Raw genomic sequence first — 19,647 nt, forward strand, 5'->3', positions numbered from 1 at the left:
CACTCAAGCACAGCACACTCCTGGGCTTCTTCGGCAAGAGGTCACAGTTCCTTCTACCAACATTAAGACCTTCTGTGCCCAAGTCTCTTTCGTTCAAAGTCTCTTGCTTCAGAGGGCCTGATGTACCAGAAACAACAAAGCAAAGTTCCTTTCCTTATATTCAAGTTGGGTGGTTTACTCTTCACCCGGGTTCTCCCTCAGCCGGGCTCAGGTGCTTCTTTCACAATTAGCATCCCTCAGTCAGGTTCGGACCAACTTTAATTCGCAGGCATCCTTCAGTCAGGTTCACATTTGCCACAACAATAACTTTGCGGGTGAGTTTTACTGTTCACCCCGGACCCCCCTCTTCCGGGCTCAGAGCCCCCTTTTAAACAATTAGTTCCCTTCTTCTGGACTCACACCAATTTCAATTTGTAGGCATCCCTCAGTTCGGTTCAAATTTGCCACAACAATATCTTCTCTGTGATTTTTACTGTTCATCCCCGATCCCCCTCTTCCGGGCTCAGATCCCCTCTTAAACAATTAGTTCCCCTCTTCTGGACCAATTTCAGTTTGTAGGCAATCGAAGGCTTTCGAATGTGCACGTGATTCAACTTAACCTGCTACAGGACCACTTCGATTTCACTGTTCAATTATCTTTTACATGCTTTGGGGTACCAAACAGAGACCTTCGAGTGAGCACCCATGTGGCGCCAGACCACTATATATCTGGTACCTATTTTGGTTTCATAAAGTTCAAACGCACACAAGTTCTTTGTACATACAATTTAGTTAGGAGCACCAGGGACCATGGGTTGCCGCACCTTCCATCTCTGTTTGTGGGCTGCACTAGCAGCCAATTGGTGGAAACTTAAAAAGGCCTGTGCTCATGGTGCCTATTGTGTGTATCAAGCGAGATTTGTTTTAGTTTCCACTCATTCGGCGCGTGTGCTGTTTAGTATATTAAGGTTTACTCCTTTGTTTTTAGTTTTAGTTGCATGAAGAATGCAGATCCACAAAACTTCTGGTTTTTCATTTTTTCAAAGGTTTATTCTCGTGAATCCATCAATTGATGGTATGACAAGTGGTGGCGACACGTGGTTTTTTTTTTTAGGTCTTTTTCTAGGCTACCAATTTAGTTTTTGTACATAACAATGGATACATACATGGTGAGTATGGGGTCCCCGGGTTGGGCATCCATCATTTGTGATCATATTGACAAGGTGTGATTTGATTAAACACATTATGTGAGTGAGTCAATTCCCAGTGAGGTGACATAGTGTCCAGCATGACATTGTGCTTATACAAGGTTTCATATTAATATATTCAGTTTGCAGAAAAGATTAACAGCTGTCAGAATAACATATGCCCAGGTACTCTTACCACCATAGTGAAAATCCAAAGCTGAGAACCACGAATATACACACAGTAAATAAACATAAATCTTAAAGTGAAATATACAAATGTAGTTCGATTGACCTTCACCTTAGAAGAAAGTGCACAAAAACAAAATAGCATTGGACTTTTAAAAAACAGTCATGAACACCAGAAAAATAACCTGAGGTAGGAAATTTTCCAATAAATATCCTGTCAAAGTATAAAAGGTGCTCACCTTTTAAACCCCGCAATCTGTCGTGTAATATTCCATGGAAAACAAAATCCCAATATGAGAAAAGTGCTTGTGGTCTGTGGGCAAGCGTCTGCACTGGGACAACCAGAGTAAAGTCCTGGCAGCGAACTACTTGAGCAAGCTTGCCAACCACAAAAGAAAAGAAGGGGTTGCATCTACCCTCTGAAAAATAGTTACAGTGTCCACTCACATGAATAATTTACTTGTCCCCTCGACACAGGCGTAGCCAGGGTTGTCTAACAAGAGGGGCTGGAAGCTAATGTGTTTGGGTGATTTTTCACCCCAATATCACTGTAGCTGTAAAGATATCAATTTTTTAAAATTATGTATATAAGATTGCAGGCTTTGAGAACTCACAATGTTTTTAGGCAACGCAGTGAGATTAAATTATTTGCCAAAGATCGCACAATTTGGTTAAGCAGCGTGCTTCAAGGCCCTTGTTTTATGACCTGTCTCTTGGTGAATGTTGTGATATATCGCACAACCCCAACTAACCACATTTAAGCATCACAGAAACGGGCAAAAAATCACCAGCTGCAAGAATAACATATGCCAAGGTACTCTTACAACGATAGTGAAAATCCAAAGCTGGCACCCACGAATATACGCACAGTAAGTGAACATATATCTTAAAGTGAAATATACAAATGTAGTTCAATTGACCTTCTCCTTAGAAGAAAGAGTGCAAGACAAAATAGCATTGGACGTTTAAAAAAAAGTAATGAACACCAGAAAAATAACCTGAGAGAGGAAATGTTCCAATAAATATCCTGGCAAAGTATAAAAGGTGCTCACCTTTTAAACCCAGCAATCTGTCGTGAAAAATTCCCAGGAAAATTCATTCTCAATATGAAATAAGTGCTTTTGGTCTCTGGGTAAGCGTCTGCACCGGGAACATGACAACCTGAGTCAAATCCGGGTAGCCAAACATTTGAGCAAGCTTGCCAACCTCACAAAAACCTAAGGGGGTGCGGCCGCCCTCTGGAAAGAAGTTACGGTGTCCACCCAAATGTGTCCTTTACTTGTGCCCTGAACACAGGCGTAGCCGGGATTGTCTAACAAGTGGGCCAGAAGCTAATGTGGTTGGGTGATGTTTTCACCCCAATGTCACTGTAGCTGTACAAATATCATTTTTTTTATTATGTATATAAGATTGGAGGCTTTGAGAACTCACAATGTTTTTAGGCAATGCACAGTGCGATGACATTGTTTGCCAAAGATCACAACCTTTGGTTAAGCAGCGTGCTTCAAGGCCCTTGTTTTATGGCCAGTCTCTTGGTGAATGTTGTGATACATCACACAACCCTAACAGACCGCATTTAAGCTCACCTTTTAAACCCAGCAATTTGTCATGAAATATTCTCTGGAAAACAAAATCCCAATACAAAACAAGTGCTGGGGGACTTGTCGGTAAGCGTCTGCACTGGGAACATGCCAACCTGAGAAACATTCTGGCAGCCAAATACTTGAGCAAGCAAGCCAACCTCAAAGAAATTCAAGGGGTTGCGTCCGCCCTCTGAAATAAAGGTGGGCTGTTCACCCACATGTGTCCTTTATTTGTTCCCTGAAAAGCAGCCACAATCAGGGGCAAATAACTGCACTAGTGTCCAGGTTTGCAAACTCTCTTGCCACATTGTGGGTAAATACTCATGACTTACTTGCCCTTATTTTAATTTCCTCTCCTCAGCCCCATGTCTGGATTTCAACAATACTCTGCTTTATAAAGTTAACTCATAAAGTACACATACTTGTCACTCAAATATATAAATCCTTGTAGAAACATGTTAGGCAAAAAGTTTACAATTGTGGCATTATTCTCCCATCTTGACTGGGAAACTGCAAACAATTGAATGCAATTCAGCAAAAGGCAAAATAAGGGTCTCTAAGTGCAATACTTTCAGGAACTGACAATAGCAGGATGCCGAGGAAGGGGCCTTCCCCGTCAGGCCATGAAGCTGTAAGTGGTCTTGTAACTTTTGCTCATATTCGGCAACATGGCCTGGAGGTGACAGCAGGTACCTTGCTTTAAGGCTAAGCAGGGTTGGTTACGGCATGGATGGGAGACCTGGGTGGCTATTGTGTCATGGCTGGTGATTTTTCACCCACAACGTCACTGTGGCTGTAAAAAATATCTCTTGTCTATAGCTGTGGGTATAGAACAACAGATACCCTCGGCTATCTGTAGTCATTTTATGTATGGACTACAGATAGCAACAGTTATCTGTAGTTTTTATAGCCACAAATATTGGGAAAACGGCCTTAAAGACAAAATGCTTTCTTGCCCCCCCAGTCTCTCACCAAGTGCCCCCCGCATCTGTGCAAACTCCCCCGAAGGCCCCTCACCTCCCTTGCCCTCTCCCAACCCGCCCCAACACATACTGTTTCTGTGACGCAGTTTTCTTTCAGATGTTGGCTATTCGAGGTTACTGAAAGGTTTTGTGTTGCAAACTCAGTCCCTAGACCGCCCTCCCACCACCCATCTCTCGACTGTTGGCACCTTTTTTGACCTGCAAAGGGCTTCTTTCCTGCGTTTCATTTTCGATAACCTGAGCTTTCATTAAACCCAAGAAAGTTGATGTCAAGGGAGATGAACTTAAAATCTCATCCTTATCTACATATTCTCATGCTTCAGATGTAGCTTTGACTGAGACTCGCCAGCTGGGGACGTGGAACTTTTCTTGTCACTTAGGGCACCAAGTGATGTTAGCCATGTGCCCCCAGTGCCTGTCTTAGCGCCTTGTGCTGTTTCTAACAACCTGGACCTGACAGGTTGCCCTTTTGTGCCTTTTGCAGAGCCAATTGTTGCATTGAATATTCTGACTATGGAGGAAAGAAGGAAGTCTTTGTTTCTGGGAGCTGGGCTGGGGGGTCGGCTGCCAGTGCCCAATAGACCCCTGAGGGATCCATGGAGGTGGTCAACTTATCGACTCCCTGTGCATAGTGAGACCACTGAGGTAGCAACGGTGCCAGTGTCCGCCTCCCAGGCAGCTCCCTTTGCAGACCCTTTACCTCACATTTATTTGAGTCAAACCTTTAAAAAGGACCTTTATCCCTTAAACAGACAATACATTTTGGAACTTTTAGGCCAAGTACCAAGCCTCCAATTTCTCTCATCAAAAGACATTGCCAGAATTTTCTACACAGACTTTCGTCGAGTCCATGTGGTGAAAATTAGGTTCTGTTCAAAACTTGTTTACAATCAGGTTATGGCTGGAAGAGAATGTTTTTGTAATATGGGTTATTTACTTTCAAATGACTGGCCAGAGGAGGCTTTGGCAAAGCATATCCTAGCTGTCCAGGGTGCAATTGGCCTAAACCTGCATGACCCCTTAAAGATAAACGTTGAAGTGAATGTTGGGAAACTGAGTAATGAGGCTGGCCATTTACCAACAAAGCGTCAAGTGACTTATGACTGGTCCCATATCATTAACTCATTACATCAGCAGAACCCAATGCAAAGTCTCCTCGCTGAACTTCTTCAGTAAGACTGGTATCATGGAACACGCATGGGTTTGCCCATTTGAGCACGAATGTGATACTTACCTCTCAAGCAGATTTAATTTATATACAGGAATCACTAATGGTAGATGTTCCTTTGCTTGATGGCTTCACCGTTCTACATGTGCTGGCAATGAAAGGCACGAAGGGTCATCCATATCGGGCCCTAATATGTGATTGGCGCCTTTTTCCTAATTCTAATATTGGGATGCAAAATCACATGGTTTGACCCTCTGATGCAAGAAATTTGGATTCTAATTTTGTCTTAAATGTTTATTTTAATCCACAAACAGCAGTTTCAACTGATTTTCTTGCAGCAATCACCAATGTTTTTGAAGAGTATGCTCTTCTGTCAATTGTGTTTTATTGTATTGGGAGATTTTAATTCAGAGTGTTTGGACGCTAGATGGTATGGCAAGGGATCTCCTCAATGTTTTTCCCAACCTACTAGATTCTGAGGATTACTGATTCGAGAATGTTTTGATGTCTTTGAGTTAATTCCCCTCAATGGTAATTTTCGGGCGGATATTCCGCCAAAATATACTTGGGCGAGGTGTCGCTCTAGATCTACCCTTGATTTTGTGTTTGTGTCCTTCTCTCTCCTTTGCTTTTTGGATTGCGTTTGTGTTGAGCAGGATGAAGCCAGTGACCATGCCCGACTTAGGCTTAGCTTTGGGGGTATTACCACCTCAGGGCGGGATTTGTTGTCTGACGCGCTATTAATTAACCTACAGAACTATACAGTTAGGTGGACCCCCGAATATGCTTGCAAATTTAATGCCTGTGTTGAACAGGAATTAACGCAGAATTGTTTTGTTGATATGTGTCCTTGGTCATTCCCTCATTACCGCCAGTCCAAACGTATTGCTTTAATACCGGCCTCTAACCTCTCCAGTGGTACTTGCTCCACAGTCCTAAGACATGGGGCTAACATAGAGGTGCGTGATAAGAAGAGAGAATTGCGAGGTAACATCAGGGCAATTATTAAATCTGGCAGGGATGTACAACGTAAAATTGCCAGATGTAAACTTGTCTACAGGAATTGGATAAGGGGCCATCGAGCACATCTACTACAAGCAGATGCTCAAGTGATGCTCAAAGCTTTGTCATCCTCTCATATGGCTAACTTTTGGAATCTAATTCGAGGAGTGGGGGTGCAGCAGCGTTCAATACTGCATCACTCTATTTCTGGCCAGGTGTGGGAGGAGTTTTTTCCAGAACTGTATGCTTTAGATGGTCTCCATGAGGGGGGTTCGACTACAAAAGCTTTAATCCGGTGGGAGCCTAAGTTATGGGTACGGTTGACATTGATTAATAGGGCATCTCGTTGGCCATACGAAAGGCTTAGCCTTCCAATGCTCCTGGCCCCGATGGTACATGTAACCTAACCCTCAAATCTGAGTCCCAATTATAGGCTTCAATCTTTTTTCAGCTGCATCGCAATGTGATATGGTTGAATGTGTGTCCAAGGACGTGGATAGAAGCCACTATTGTTGTTATATATAAAAAGGGGGAGAGGACCAATCCGGGTAATTATCGTCCTTTCTCCCTCCCGGACTCCTCATCTAAAAAATGTTCAGGGTTTTTATTGCGTGCATTGGAGAGGTGGGCAATTTCAGCAATTATGCTGGACTATAACCAGTCTGGATTTCCTAAGGGTACAATCACAGGCCTAAATGGGTTGATCCTCCAATTGTTAAAAAAACAGGTGTTTCAGACTAAATGTACCATTAATGTTGCTTTCCTAGACATTACGAAAGCTTTCCACTGTGTTGATCGCAGTAAATTATGGGGAATGCTTAGGTTATGGGTTTGCCCGGAGGACCTCATACTGATGTTGGAATTCCTGCACCAAAACCTCAGGATTAAGGTCAGACCTGATAATTGTGGCTCCCATTCAGGGTGGATCACTGTTGAATGTGGCTTAGGACAAGGTTGTGTTCTTGCCCCTTTCCTTTTTAATGTATATATTTTGGGCATCAGGGCTGCATTAGAAGGCTCAGGGGTTAATCCCCCATGCTTGTGTCATATTATTATTATACAATATCTCCTTTACGCACATGACCTTGTTTTAGTTGATCATACGCCGATCCGACTGCAAAGGTCTTTGCTGAGATCGTACACATTTTTAAGGAACTGGGTCTGGAGATCAGCATCCCAAAATCAAAAACTTTGATATTTGACAAGAGAAAACGTATCTGGAAGAGCAAATTTTATATGGCATATTCAGGGTGCAAGGTTACAGGTTGTCCCTGAGTTCAAATATTTGGGAGTTATTATTAGTTCCAGGCGGTCTATCTTGTTGGTGTCAAACGCACTGAGACTGCATACGATCACAGCAGTATGTCAACTACCTATATTAGACAAGAAATATGGGTGTTTTTCATTGATCCCTATCCTCAAATTGTTCAATCAGGTTTTTGTTCCAAGGTTGACGTATGGGGTTGAACCCAAGGTGGCTAAATTAGATTGGGACAAGGAAGAGGCGTTTATATGGAAACGCCTTCTGAGGTTTCCAGGTGGCACCCCACTTCCTGTGATAAGGCACATTTTGGCCATTTCTTTTTAAGGCTCCAAGGTAGACTGGAAAAGAATTTGGCTTTTACGCATTATAATTTAACCTCCTGCATTTACATTGTTTAAGGAACTTAACCTCTTGTTTACTCAGGGTAACTGTGCCGTATTTGAGCATTGGGTGAATTCTGTACTCCTAGTTTTGGCTGACAAACCCTTGGAAGAGTTGGAACGTAACCCAAGCAAGGTTAAGAAGGTGCACTTTGAGGCTGATTGGATTAGTAATAGGGAGAAGCTTGTGTCATAAGATATCTGAACATTTTCTGATGGACGTCAAACCTTATAATGCTCCACAGCAATGTTTTCGATACGACATGCTTCCCCTTTCCTCAGAACACTCTGGTTGTGGATTAAATTAAATCTTCTGCTAACCAATGATGTTATAGGGAGTTGTTTGGGGGTGCCTGAAGCAGATCGCATATGCCATTGCTGTAGGTTGGTATCGAAACATTGAAACGTTTATTTGTCGATTGCCTATCAGATCTTCGCAAAGAAAGTTTTAAGGGATATTTTAGTATTCGCCCGTTTATATCCTGGTATAATATATGGTGTCATTTGCTGAATAACCCTAATGATCAATTGCTAATGAATGTTTTTAACTTTCTTAAGTTATCTTTATATGATATTAATTTCATTTAGCTGAATGTTAACTATTGTGGATGAACTGATTAAATGTGTCTAAAGTTTCTTTTTAACTAAGTCACACAATAAATAAATAAATAAAAATAACCTTGGCTGTATCCTCAGCTATCTCTTGCATCGAGAGAAAAACACAATGGTGGCTGTTTCATTTCTAAAAAAAAACCCAGTTTTGGCAATTTACCCAAGATATAGCTATCTACTTTGGAGTCGGGGGGGGGCGGGCAGCCTCTTCGCCATCAAATATTTCAAAAACTACTGCATGGAATAACCCCAAACCACAAAAAGGCCTCCAGTAAACTCTTCATGCCAAGTTGTTTTGGACCTGGTCCAAATACGTTCACTGGTTTGGCCTGGGCAGTCAGGAAAATATCGACCTTGTTTGTCTGGAGAAAATGAATGGGAAGTAGGCTGCAACTTTGATTTTTGTCTTTTTTTTGGTACTCCTAACAACAAGGAATCTTTACAAACTGTGCTGTCTGGAGGGGCCTGTGTGTTCCTAATTAACTTTAGAACTTCGGCCAAATCCCTTACTCAAATCAAAAGTTATTAACAACAGAGTTTTTTGAGGTTCCTATGGAAGTCCAACTCACCTTAACTATAGGGCGGCAATTAAAAAAACCCATGTGAATAGGAGTCTTTATTGTTTTTACCCCTTAAAAAATCCTTTTATTCCCAACTTCGAACAATAAGGGATAGAAAACTCCTATTTCAAAATCTTATCTGGTGCACTGGTTACAAACCACAGTTTCTTACCTGAAGTGCCACCTGCCTTTCCATGACCAAGGAGAGAGGCCGGTTACTGATGCAGTGGTGGCGGCGAAGTGTGAGCGTAGAGTCTTGGGTGGAGAAAGTGCTTGTGGCACCAAGGGGGTTGGGGGGTCTCTAGAATCAATGCCCAGTCAAGGAGATGCTCCTCATTGCAGATGTCAGCAGGGAGTATGGGTTCCATAGTCGTATCAGTGAACTTTGAACCCATTTTAGTCTTCTAGGGTACAGCATGATCAGTTCATGTGGAATACATTCTCATTGGGGAATCAAACTGTGGCCACCTGGGAATAAGCTGTAAACAGTCACCATCGCCAAAGACAGGACTGTGCATTACTCTGGACACTTGCAGAGTGCAGCGTATACCACCGACGTGATCGACTGGAGCTGGATCAAGATGGCAAAGCAGAGGTAGGGTCTGTGAGGGAAAAGCCAACTTCCGCTGCATCTGGAAGGGAAGGTGGAATGCCTGGTGGACAAGAGCATCAAAGGTGGGATTTGGTAACAAAGAAGGTGTCAGTCTTATTGGATCGTGTCACAGGTGTGGGGTGCAGTTGAGGTCTGCAGGTGACATCTGTGTTGAATTTGCTTTGTAGGAGGGCTAAGTTAATAGGGGAACCGGACAGACAATGCTGAGCGGCATTGCCCTCATGCTCATGATAACAGTGATCCAAGGGAAGGAGACTAGGGTGGGCTGGCGGTAGCATTATATAGGCAACAGGCTTGAGGATGCCCAAGATAGAGGCTGTTCCGTGCTGTAGTCTAGAGGCGATACAGACTTTCAACACTTTAACCTTGACCCAAAGTGGAGGTTTGGAAGAAACTTCTCGCTGAGTCGCAGATGGAAGATTGAAGGTGTGGGTGAGGGCAGAGGGAAGAGGAAGTGGTCATTGATAGGGAAACCAAGGACGGCCGTAACTCCTCAACCTCAAGGCCACAAAATGGATGTATTCCCCGTGGCAGAATTTCCGCATTTCCAGCACTTGTAATCCTGTGGTAAATTTGCAGTGTCAGCAATGCTAATCGAGTTTGGCAATAATTACCTGCAAACCTGTAATGAGCTCCATTACAAGGAAACATAGTTCAATATTGTTCGCAATGAGTAATTTAAACCAGCTGGATTGCATTCTGGTGAGAAGAGAATATATGCACCAGAAGAAATAGCGGCATCGAGGAGGGACAGATAAGAATGTGCGCGTCATAATCGTAGGTGTAGAATAATTTGATGGCAAGGCAGCTGACCACTTGCATATGTTCTGGACCTGCAGTGAGCTATCTGGCTTTTGGGAAAGCATTTTGAAAACACTGTCTGCGATAACTGAAACCGTGGTTGACCCCGTGGCGTGGCTGGCGGTCCTGTTTGGGGCCTGGAAAACAGACGATACCAGGCGTCTGGCTAAATTTCTAAACATAAACTGTATGATTGCAAATAAATGTATACTCCAGAGCTGGAAAAGCCCCTCCCCCCGGTCTACGAGAAATGGTTACGCTTGCTCACCTGGTCACGAAATTGTGAGGAAGAATACCTGACTATGCTCCCCGCCCATTCTCGCCCCAAGAACATCTGGGTTGAATTTAACACTTATCTTAACAATCAAAGCAAGGCACTCCTGAGTCTGGATTGTCCCCCGCCTTGCCGGACCCTGACCCCACCACATGAGGCCTTGTGAATGCTTCTTTCAAGTGCCACTCTTATGCAAATGCTGTGATTGCTGTTTCTTAATTAACGTGCTGCTCTATGATGTAACAGCTGTATACACTTGTTGTTTTGTGTACGTACCTTGTGAACCTCTGCCGTCAAAAATAAAAGTTTTTAAAAAAAAGAATAAATTGATGGCAGATGTAAGATGGCATACGTTTACATCCAAGACGAGCAGTAACAGAGAAGATCCATGAGCGCCTCTGCAGGAACACACTGGAGCCTTTGATAGGATCCTGGAGCAGAGGGGAAGGAAGAGATCAGGATCCAGGCCAGAAGAGAAGCACCAGCTGTGGATTGCTGGTTGCAAGAAAGCAGGGCAGAGGGTCTTTGCATCCAGTGGCACTGTTCAGTCAGGAGAATGAGGGTGCCAAGTCCATTATTGTCTAAATATTGGCAGAGGCCATTTAGGGCAGAGATGAGACTTGATTTAGTGCCCCTTGTAGTGCAGATCTCATCTTGATGGTTGTCAAGTAGATCATGAGTCATCAAGAATGATTGTAGCTGAATGGGGTGTCCACCTGGAGCCCAACATGGGTCCTTCAAGCACCCACTACTGTGAAGACCAGCAAGGCAGCAGATTCTAAGATGGCTGTCGCTCCTGAAATGAGAAGTCACAGCAACAGGAATAGTCCTAATAGCCTGCAATGTGATTGGGCAGCTGCTAAACATATGGAAATGGGCCCTACAAGCCAGATGGTGTAGCCGGCCGTTACCAAAGGCTGGTACAATGTCGCTCTCTTTGGCTCTCTACCGCGATCGGTGAACACAACTACCGAGGAACCCTATTCCGACATTGGGAGCTGCTACAAGCTGAGTACCTGCCCCGTTGAACAAGGTAAGCAACAAGGTGTACAACAATCCAGCAGGCTTTCTTAGATAAGATCAATGCCGCAGGGTCAAAATCTCAGACGGCTCCCTCGGGGACGCTTCCCTATTGTTGTCGGCAGACCCGGCCATTATGGTCACAGAGCCATGCCTGCTTTTCAATTTTAAACTCATCTCTGTTGGTTAGATGGAGGTCATCCTGCAAAAGATGTGCCCTACTCCTTGCCCAAATGATGTCAATTTGCCAAAGTTAATTCTGAACAATCTGAAAATGTTTCCCCTTTTTTTAATACGTTTCATTAACGCTTCTTTTAATCACAAAATCGTACCAGACACAATAATAAATGTTGTAGTAAAACCCCTGATAAAATAATCAGGCCTTGTTCCTTCCAATACAATTAACCAGAGACCACTCACCAATGTTCCGTTCTTGCGTAAATTTGTTGATAAAGTGGCTACCAGCCAACTCCAAAGCCACCTCGAACCTTCGAATATTTTACACCCAGACAGACAGGTTTCCTTTCCAATTTTAGCACGGAAAGTGCCTTGGTTGAACTTCAGACACAAATGCTAGATATAGTCGAGAGAGGCAAATCTGGCCTCCTCGTGCTCTTTGATTTATCATCAGCGTTTCACTTGGTGGATCACGAAAGACTACTAACAACCTTGCTGATGACTGGTGCTTGCTCCAGAGAAGCCATTGATTGGCTCAGCTCTTTTCCTGGTAACTGCATGTCAAGGTTAGCTTTTGACCAAGCATCCTCCCCTCAGTTGGGCATTACCTGTGGTGTGCCTCAGGGCGCCTGACTGTCTCCAGCCCTTTTTAATGTTTGTCTTCCTCAGTTATGCAATCTGCTTGACGAGTCAGGTGTTCAATTCACTAATTACGCTGATGACACCCAGCTTTTGATCGAACTTACAGGCAACTATATTGATGACTCGATGAAGGTCCAGAATATATACAATTTAGTAAAGCGTTGGATGCCAGCAAACTGGTTATGCTTGAACAGTTCTAAGACAGAACTTTTAATCTGTGGATTACCTCTCGCGAGAGCAAAGCTGGTTTCTTCTTTCTCTGATTTTAATATTGAGGGGCATGCTATTCCTGTTCAGAAAAAGGTAAAGACCCTCCGAGTGATCTTCAACGCACCTCTGGGAGCTGACACCCAGGTGGACAGCATCGTTGAAAAATCACAGTACCATCTGAGGTTACTGAGGCTATTGAAGCCTTACGTCATATGATATGATATGGCATTTATAACGCGCCTATACACAAGTGTTTCAATGCGTGACGAGGCAAGGGAGGGGAAAAGAGGGAAGACAGAGACAACGATTTTACAAGGCCAGGTGACATTGCGATCGTGCAAGTGCAGGGGCGGGGAGGAAGGGAAAAAGTGTGAGGGTAAGGGGAGGGGAAAAGTGTAAGGGGAAAGGGGGGAGTGTAGTACATAGGATAACAGTAAATAAATAAATAAATACAATAATTAAGAACAATAAATAAGAAGTGCGGCCAGCTGGTGGCAGGTGTAAAAAAGGTAAGTGCCGACATCAGGTGTCGGGGGCTGTAGGGATACAGAAACAGACCCAGAGTGCAAGGGTTGCCAGGGGGGCAGTGCAGATGTGCAACTGGTGGGGAGAGGACCTGGGCCCGATAGCAGAGGGTAGCCAGGTGACCAGTGCAGCTTCAGTTTCAGCCAGGAGTTCAGCAGGGGAGAGGAGGAGAGAAAGCAGAAGCAAAGAGGAAGGACTTAGGGTGCTTCCGGAACTGGAGATGGTTCTCCTCAATTTTCAGGGAGGCAGGGAGGCGGTTCCAGATGGAGGCCCCTGACAAAGAAAGAGATGTACCACCAACTCGTTGCTTGGAGAAGCGACTGACCCTGAGGAAGTTTGAAGCGGATGAGTGAAGAGCTTGAGAAGGGAGATGTTTAGGAAGTGAGAGTTGAAGGTATTGAGGCCCCATGCCCCGGAAGGCCTTGTGGACAATGCAGAGGGGTTTGAACTTAAACCTAGCCGCAACTGGGAGCCAATGCAGAGATTTCAGTCCTGGAGAGATATGATCCCTGGGCTTCAGGCCAAGGACAAGTCTCCAGAAATTGTGAAACCCTTGTAAGAGCGACTATTCTGCCCCGCCTGGACTACTGCAATGCTCTTCTTAGCAGGGCCAGTAAACTCGTTCTACATAAACTTCAATTTCTTCAAAATGACGCAGTACAGATTGTTAAAAATGTTCCTATAGAATACCATATCTCAGCGCCTAGGAGAGCTCTCCATTGGTTATCCATTCCTTCCAGAATTGAGTTCAAGCTAAACATCATGGTCCACAAATGTCTATTTAGCGCAGCTCCTTCCTATCTCAAGCTGAGCCTTACCCAATAACAGGAGACCAGATCAACCCACTCCTCCAATACCTTCAGATTAATCTTCCCCAGATCTAAAAGAGCAAGAGGTAGTGGCCGCTCCTTCACCATGCATGCCTCTACAGCTTGGAACCCCCTACCTGCGGATCTTCGTGTGGAAAGGAACCTTTCGTCGTTCCGTAACAAACTGAAGACTCTGATGTTCACCAGATATCTTGATCTGTAATGATCCCCTACCACACGGACCATTTATTTATTTGTATGTGTCCTGTTATCCTTATGTTGTCTCCTGTCTTTTTTGCGCTTTGACGCCTGTCGCCTTAGGCGCGTTACACATTTAAAAAAAGTCAAAGTAAAAGCGAACATCAGGATCTACATCCCATGCCGCTGCTTTTATTAGTGTGTCTGTTCAGGCAACCGACTCCCTCTATGACCAACCTATGCTAATAACATAGTGCCCCCTATGCTAAGCACTTCATGTATGCCTCTTGTCTCGTCATCACATCTCGTCACCAGACTCACGTGGTCAGTACCAGCGCTAGGTCCCATGCACTCAGCTGCTGCACTCCCCCTAACTACCTCCGTAAAATGCTCATGGCCAACTAGCACCTCCAGAAACATGCACCGCCACGGCTTCAATCGATGATGCACTACCTGGCCCATAGTCCTTACTGCATATCGGCACGATGCGGTGAAATGCGTTGCACACAATACACAAACAGAAGTCTGCAGATCTTTTGAGAAGGACACACACTCTCTTAACCGTTTGCCTAGTGGGAGATCACCCTCTTACTATGTACCTCAGAATGCCCCCACGGGCACACGACCCACACGCCCAACCTCCACCCTGATGAGAAAGAGTCTGCTACGTCTGCAAACAGCCCACCTCACCCTCAAAACTCACGCTCAAACACTAGCAGAGGGTAGCCAGGTGACCAGTGCAGCTTCAGTTTCAGCCAGGAGTTCAGCAGGGGAGAGGAGGAGAGAAAGCAGAAGCAAAGAGGAAGGACTTAGGGTGCTTCCGGAACTGGAGATGGTTCTCCTCAATTTTCAGGGAGGCAGGGAGGCGGTTCCAGATGGAGGCCCCTGACAAAGAAAGAGATGTACCACCAACTCGTTGCTTGGAGAAGCGACTGACCCTGAGGAAGTTTGAAGCGGATGAGTGAAGAGCTTGAGAAGGGAGATGTTTAGGAAGTGAGAGTTGAAGGCATTGAGGCCCCATGCCCCGGAAGGCCTTGTGGACAATGCAGAGGGGTTTGAACTTAAACCTAGCCGCAACTGGGAGCCAATGCAGAGATTTCAGTCCTGGAGAGATATGATCCCTGGGCTTCAGGCCAAGGACAAGTCTCCAGTAATTGTGAAACCCTTGTAAGAGCGACTATTCTGCCCCGCCTGGACTACTGCAATGCTCTTCTTAGCAGGGCCAGTAAACTCGTTCTACATAAACTTCAATTTCTTCAAAATGACGCAGTACAGATTGTTAAAAATGTTCCTATAGAATACCATATCTCAGCGCCTAGGAGAGCTCTCCATTGGTTATCCATTCCTTCCAGAATTCAGTTCAAGCTAAACATCATGGTCCACAAATGTCTATTTAGCGCAGCTCCTTCCTATCTCAAGCTGAGCCTTACCCAATAACAGGAGACCAGATCAACCCACTCCTCCAATACCTTCAGATTAATCTTCCCCAGATCTAAAAGAGCAAGAGGTAGTGGCCGCTCCTTCACCATGCATGCCTCTACAGCTTGGAACCCCCTACCTGCGGATCTTCGTGTGGAAAGGAACCTTTCGTCGTTCCGTAACAAACTGAAGACTCTGATGTTCACCAGATATCTTGATCTGTAATGATCCCCTACCACACGGACCATTTATTTATTTGTATGTGTCCTGTTATCCTTATGTTGTCTCCTGTCTTTTTTGCGCTTTGACGCCTGTCGCCTTAGGCGCGTTACACATTTAAAAAAAGTCAAAGTAAAAGCGAACATCAGGATCTACATCCCATGCCGCTGCTTTTATTAGTGTGTCTGTTCAGGCAACCGACTCCCTCTATGACCAACCTATGCTAATAACATAGTGCCCCCTATGCTAAGCACTTCATGTATGCCTCTTGTCTCGTCATCACATCTCGTCACCAGACTCACGTGGTCAGTACCAGCGCTAGGTCCCATGCACTCAGCTGCTGCACTCCCCCTAACTACCTCCGTAAAATGCTCATGGCCAACTAGCACCTCCAGAAACATGCACCGCCACGGCTTCAATCGATGATGCACTACCTGGCCCATAGTCCTTACTGCATATCGGCACGATGCGGTGAAATGCGTTGCACACAATACACAAACAGAAGTCTGCAGATCTTTTGAGAAGGACACACACTCTCTTAACCGTTTGCCTAGTGGGAGATCACCCTCTTACTATGTACCTCAGAATGCCCCCACGGGCACACGACCCACACGCCCAACCTCCACCCTGATGAGAAAGAGTCTGCTACGTCTGCAAACAGCCCACCTCACCCTCAAAACTCACGCTCAAACACTAGCAGAGGGTAGCCAGGTGACCAGTGCAGCTTCAGTTTCAGCCAGGAGTTCAGCAGGGGAGAGGAGGAGAGAAAGCAGAAGCAAAGAGGAAGGATTTAGGGTGCTTCCGGAACTGGAGATGGTTCTCCTCAATTTTCAGGGAGGCAGGGAGGCGGTTCCAGATGGAGGCCCCTGACAAAGAAAGAGATGTACCACCAACTCGTTGCTTGGAGAAGCGACTGACCCTGAGGAAGTTTGAAGCGGATGAGTGAAGAGCTTGAGAAGGGAGATGTTTAGGAAGTGAGAGTTGAAGGTATTGAGGCCCCATGCCCCGGAAGGCCTTGTGGACAATGCAGAGGGGTTTGAACTTAAACCTAGCCGCAACTGGGAGCCAATGCAGAGATTTCAGTCCTGGAGAGATATGATCCCTGGGCTTCAGGCCAAGGACAAGTCTCCAGAAATTGTGAAACCCTTGTAAGAGCGACTATTCTGCCCCGCCTGGACTACTGCAATGCTCTTCTTAGCAGGGCCAGTAAACTCGTTCTACATAAACTTCAATTTCTTCAAAATGACACAGTACAGATTGTTAAAAATGTTCCTATAGAATACCATATCTCAGCGCCTAGGAGAGCTCTCCATTGGTTATCCATTCCTTCCAGAATTCAGTTCAAGCTAAACATCATGGTCCACAAATGTCTATTTAGCGCAGCTCCTTCCTATCTCAAGCTGAGCCTTACCCAATAACAGGAGACCAGATCAACCCACTCCTCCAATACCTTCAGATTAATCTTCCCCAGATCTAAAAGAGCAAGAGGTAGTGGCCGCTCCTTCACCATGCATGCCTCTACAGCTTGGAACCCCCTACCTGCGGATAGCCCCTACCTTCACCTACCAGAAACATGCACCGCCACGGCTTCAATCGATGATGCACTACCTGGCCCATAGTCCTTACTGCATATCGGCACGATGCGGTGAAATGCGTTGCACACAATACACAAACAGAAGTCTGCAGATCTTTTGAGAAGGACACACACTCTCTTAACCGTTTGCCTAGTGGGAGATCACCCTCTTACTATGTACCTCAGAATGCCCCCACGGGCACACGACCCACACGCCCAACCTCCACCCTGATGAGAAAGAGTCTGCTACGTCTGCAAACAGCCCACCTCACCCTCAAAACTCACGCTCAAACACTAGAAGTAAGATACATTAGGTTAGCAGACTGAACCTCCCATTGCATAATTAAGAGTGTTAACTGTTGCCCTCTGCCTAAAATGGCTTTCCACACCTTGCACAAACCTAAGCCACACAGGGAACCTATACAATCCATTACCACCACAACTTCACATAGCGACCTCAAACCAATCAGACGGCCTATCCAGGATGCCCTGATTAATGCCAAATCCATACCCGCTCATGCACTAAGCATCAATGACCTCATCACCACTCTCGACCTTGATCCCCAACCATCTCTGAATCCTGGCTCACCATCTTTCAATCAGACAGACTGGATGCCAGAGGATGCTGAGCAGATCTGATCTCCAAAGATTCCCGGAAAATCAGACAATGCACCACTAAAATGGAAGGTACCTGTGATTTTCTGTCAATTAAACTCACCACCTCACCAACTGACTCTGTGTCTCTCAATGTTGTCTGTCTATCGTCCAACTGAACACCTGCAACCTTTGAGGAAGACCTCCTGCACACCCTCAATTCCAATCTTAAGCCCACTTTCAAAATCATCCTCCTAGTGGACCTTAACCTGGGCCTCAATGACCCCACCGACCACAATGCCACCTCCTTGTCCACCTCGCTCAACGCCCTAGGCTTTGTTCACCAATGTGAAAGGCTGCCCCCTTGACTGGATAGCTGAATTTAACTATAGGGTAACTACCAATGCCCCTGCCCCTGGTGTGACCACTTATGTAGCGACCTTCATGATCCCACCGCCCCTCCCCACATCACATGCCCATACCACCCTGCTGCACACCTGGGCTTGCAGTTCTAGTAAATATTACAAAAGACAACATCACCCTACTGCTGGCAGGACTCCAACCCAATCACTTGCTCCACCTCTCAAAGAGCCTGGTTGCTCTCGGAGACCTTTACCTAAAGAATCTGCCATCAACAGTAGACACAGTTGCCCCGTTAGCACCTCGCAAGTATAAATCTGTGGACCACTTCAACTCTTGGTTCACAAGCAACCCACAAGCTCAGAGAAAAGAAACACCAGGCAGAATCGTCCTGGGAAAAAAACAACAGATGCCCACAAGTCAGTGTTAAAATCAACCTCCAGGATTTACAAAGAAGCCATCACACTGGCCAAAGCTATATCTTACAACAACAGAATTGCCAACGTCAAGTCAAACACCAAAGAGCTATTCTCTGTCCTCAGGAATTGGAAACACCAGCAACACCAACACCCGTTATCGCGAAAGACTAAACAAAACTTGGTGTGCACACATTGAGAAGGCTTTGCTCGACAAAGTCGACTCCCTACAAAAGAAAATTCAGGTCAAACAATCTTTTATAAAAAAGATCCTCTCCACCTACTCCTATCGGTCCAAAACGCCAAGATCCTGCTGCATTTAACTTCCGCAATGTCTAAGAAATGTAAGTTGCCACCATGCTCAAAAGTCTGAAGCCCCCAGATGTAAAGGCGACACCTGCCCTGCTCTTATCATTCAGGACTGCGCTGAAGCCTTAATCCCCTTTTATTATAAGCTTTATTAATGCCTCCTTCTCTTTTGGCATAGTACCCACTAAACTGAAGGAAGCTTGGGTTCTCCCATTGATCAAAAAACCTACGCTCGACCTGGCAGTTCCCAGCAATGACCCCCGACCCCCATCACAACTGTCCCGTTCCTGATGAAAATCTTAGACAGGGCAGCCTATATTCTTTTTTTTTTTTAATTCTTTATTTTAATTTTAGTACTTAGAACAGAACTGACCAATAAATCACAAAATATCATAACACAGCATAAAGGATATATACATGTAGGAATAGAAAAAGAAAGAACTTAGCAATGCACTAGTACCTACTCAAAAAAGCACCCCAGACCTTCGTATATAAACTCAATTTCCCCATTTTTCTGTATATAAATTTCTCAATATTCGCTAAGCAGTTCATTTCTGTAATCCAATCCTCCAATATTGGTGAGA

The sequence above is a fragment of the Ambystoma mexicanum genome, chromosome 4p, assembly GCF_040938575.1.
Source record: "Ambystoma mexicanum isolate Mex_15411 chromosome 4p, UKY_AmexF1_1, whole genome shotgun sequence".
In the NCBI taxonomy this organism is placed as follows: domain Eukaryota; kingdom Metazoa; phylum Chordata; class Amphibia; order Caudata; family Ambystomatidae; genus Ambystoma; species Ambystoma mexicanum.